Raw genomic sequence first — 4,167 nt, forward strand, 5'->3', positions numbered from 1 at the left:
AAATGACACTTTGGTCCCAAAGGACCAATTTTATTCAAGATAAATCCCAAAATATTCTAAAAGGTCAGTTAAGTCCCTAGGTCCTTGAGTGGCATTTTAATATAATGAGAAATGACCGAAATACCCTTATTTGGCTGATGAAAATGTGAGGTTTCTCCTTATCTACTCTTCCCTACCCTGTTCGTCATCCCTTCTTTCCCTGCCCTGTTCCTCGTCTCTTCTTTCCCTACCCTGTTTATTGTCTCTTCCCTGTCTCATTGCAAGCGAGTAAAGCTCTCTGTCATCTCTTTCCCGAGCTGTCCAATAAAGCTGTCTATCATCTCTATTCTAGTCCTCTTTAACATCTCTTCTCTGCCCTAAGTGATCAGTTGCTTAAGTCATTAATCTGTAATCTGTTTTGGTCATTAACCCTTGATGGGTGTGATACATTTGCCTAGCTGAAGAGTCTGATCCCCATCAACATTTACCATTTCAATTATGCAGAAATTGCTTCTTCAATTTTTTTTCTTCAATTTTTTTCCTTAAGTGTCTTAGCTGAAAGGGACTATGTAGTTTGTACTAGAGCCAGTAATTTGGGCCGAGTCCGACGGGCCAGCCCGAACCCGCTCGAAAAATTTAGGGCCAAGCCCGAAAAAAATATTAATTTTTTATTGTTTGGGCCTATTCGGGCCGCCCGAATAGGCCCAAGGAAATTTGGACCAAGCCCGATCGGGTTCGGGCTTGGCCCGAATACCCGAATAAAAAACTAATTTTTTAAAAAAATATATAAAATATGATAAATATTAATTAATTTTTTAAGTTTTATATCATTTTATACCAAAATACTATATATATAAGTGTTTTAATGTAGTTATTTTTTTTAAAAAAATTAAAATAGTTATATTTCATATTTTTATTATTTTAATCAATAAAATATCTCAAAATAATATTTAAAATATATTTTAATATTGATTTTAATATTTTAAGACCTGGTTTTTGTTAAAAAAATTTTTGAGTTCTATAAATCATTTGCATGTAAAAAAATAATTTTATATTTTTTATAAATTAAGATAATTAATTTTAAAGTAAAAATAAAATTGAAAATAATTTTAAAAATAAAATTTAGGCATGTATAAATTTCCGACTCTACTACTAGATAAACATAATAAATAGAATAATATTCTTAAATAATTACTTGGTTATTGTTCATGCTAGATTTGGTTAAAAATTAAGAGTAAATTAGAGTAAGAATCTCTTTTATATAAGAGTTAAACAATATAAAAAGTTAAAGAAAAATAATTTCAAAAAAATAATATTTTACTTATAATTAAATAATTTTTTATATAATATAATGATGGCAATTTTTTATATTCATAAAAATGAAAAGTACAATTTACCTAAAAGTTATTAAAAACTTTGAATTAATCGAAATAATAATTTTAAGTTAGTAGTCTAACTGTGATTGAATTAGGATCAGCTTAATCATAATTAAAATAATATAATTTAATTAAAATATATAAAATATTTATATATGACTATGATAAGAGCAATATTTAAACTAAAATATTAATTTACAAGTAAAGGAAACATTCATGAATAAATTATACATAATACAACAAAATAATAATAGAGCTACTTAAATACAAAGCTGATAAATTATTTTTTATTTTATTCTTTTAAAATTAAGATAATATTTTACGATTAATAGAATTATTTAAAAATTAAAATTGGTTCAAAAAATATAGAAAAAATATTTTTAAAAAGTTTCGGGTATTCGGGCCAGCCCGAATAAGCCCGAAGCCCGAAGATGTTAGGGCCGGGCTTGGCTATATGGGCTTTTTAGAAGAGGTAGGATGCTTTAAGCCCGATCCGAATAAGTCCGGCCCGAATTGAGCCCGGCCCGAATAAGCCCAGCCCGCCCGAATTACCGGCTCTAGTTTGTACAAGTGATGACATGCTCAAATAGATTTTAAGTTCAAAGTTATACATTGTACCCAATTAATCAAGTTTGCAACTTTGTAACTCTGTAATTTGTTTTCACAATTTTATTTCCAACTTCTAATATTGAAACGTATTTATAATGTTCAAGTTATATATTATACCCAATCAATCAAGTTGTCAAGCAACTTAGATACCCAGTTTTGTAACTAACTCGAGACAAATTTGCCACTGCTTGTCAAAATTTTGGATGGAAGAACCATTGAATTTTTAAAAAAGTTATTATTCTAGGATAACGCTCCAGTAATTTGTAATTCAGACACCAGATTTTGCAACTGTCTTATGAATAATTTGCAACTTCTTTTCAAAATTTTGGGTGGAAGAACTATTAAATTCTTAAAGTTAATATTGTAGGATAATGCTCCAGTAATTTGCAATTGAGACACCAGATTTTTCAACTTTCTTACAAATAATTTACACCTCTTTCTCAAAATTTTGGGTGGAAGAACTATTTAATTTTTGAACTTGCAAAGCTACTAAATTATTTTAGGACATGGCTCCAGTAATTTGCAACTGACATACTAGATTTTGCAACTTCATTATAAATAAATTGCAACTCCTTCTCAAAATTTTAGGTGGAATAACTTTTGAATTCTTGAACTTACAAAGCTATCAAATTATTTTAGGATAATGCTCCAGTAATTTGCAACTGACATACCAAATTTTGCAACTTTATTACGAATAATTTGCAACTCCTTCTCGAAATTTTGAGTGGAATAACTTTGAATTCTTGAACTTGCAAAGCTACCAAATTATTTTAGGATATGGCTCCAGTAATTTGCAACTAATATACTAAATTTTGCAACTTCCTTACAAATAATTTGCAACTTATTCTCAAAATTTTGGGTGGAATAGCTTTTAAATTCTTGAACTTGCAAAGCTATCAAATTATTTTAGGATATAACTCCAGTAATTTGCAACTAACATACGAAATATTGCAACTTCCTTACGAATAATTTACAACTCATTCTCGAAATTTTGGATGGAATAACTTTTGAATTCTTAAACTTGCAAAGCTACCAAATTATTTTAGGACATGGTTCCAGTAATTTGCAATTGATATACCACATTTTGCAACTGCCTTACAAATAATTTGCAACCTCTGTTCGAAATTTTAAGACAACACACTTTTAGTGATTACAGAAGATATGAACTGTACATATAAGTTGCATGTATTAATTCATTTAATGCATCTGCACATATCAGTTGTCCACATACACAAAAGCATGAACTTGAATTTATAAAAGAGGGGTTGCTATGTATCAAAAAAACCCCCCAATACTACTAATATATATGTATAAAAACCTATATATGTTAACCAAATCTAACTTGATCTAAAACTACCCATATATGTATATCACCCAAATCCAAGTTCATGTGGTAACCCATTTACAATAACATCAACTTGAATTTAGATTTTTACACCTCTTCCGTGTACGGTCTGCTTCATGACAATGAGAACAATGATAAACCTTTTTCTGCTGATATTGAGACTCAATCCTCACATGATGAGGTCTGCCGGCTGATCGAGATGTTCTAAGAGGTAGCAAAAAGGTTTGGCTTATGAGCTTAGATACTGTCAATGCATTTGGCTTTGACATCTCATGGGTCTCAACATGATGCATAGTGCCATTGTATATTTTCTCCTATGAACTACGAAGATAACATGCATAGTGCAATACTATACTTGTAGATCGCTTGTCTATAATCATTAGCACTCACAAAAATCTGCTCAGGTCCTACTAGTAAATCTTTTCACTTTGTTGCATTTAGCTCAGGCATTGGTATTGGGATACTTTGTATTGCACATGGTAGAACTTCAAGATCTTGTGTAGCATGTGAATTCTCAGCTGAACATCCTGCTCTGCATTTTCATTCAAATCATGTTTATTACTACCATCCATATTCATATTAACATAATATTAATTATGCAACTATTAAAAAAAATTACCCATCAATTAAATCTCTTGTTGCCTCTATACTTTGCTATATCTTCCCAATGATGTACACATGAGCAAAATTATCATTCAATTTCATTAATTGATTTATCCTTTCATCATCTTTAAGGTCTAAAAGAGCATTGCAATTAAACTTTACTGTGTACTTCAACTCTATTCCATTTAAATCACAATTAAAGCATGATGAAATCAATCTAACAAGTCCTTCAAGCGACATTCCTTCTCTAATCAT

This window comes from Prosopis cineraria, unplaced genomic scaffold, assembly GCF_029017545.1.
Source record: "Prosopis cineraria cultivar Desert tree isolate PC_DT_omini unplaced genomic scaffold, ASM2901754v1 PC9, whole genome shotgun sequence".
Lineage (NCBI taxonomy): Eukaryota > Viridiplantae > Streptophyta > Magnoliopsida > Fabales > Fabaceae > Prosopis > Prosopis cineraria.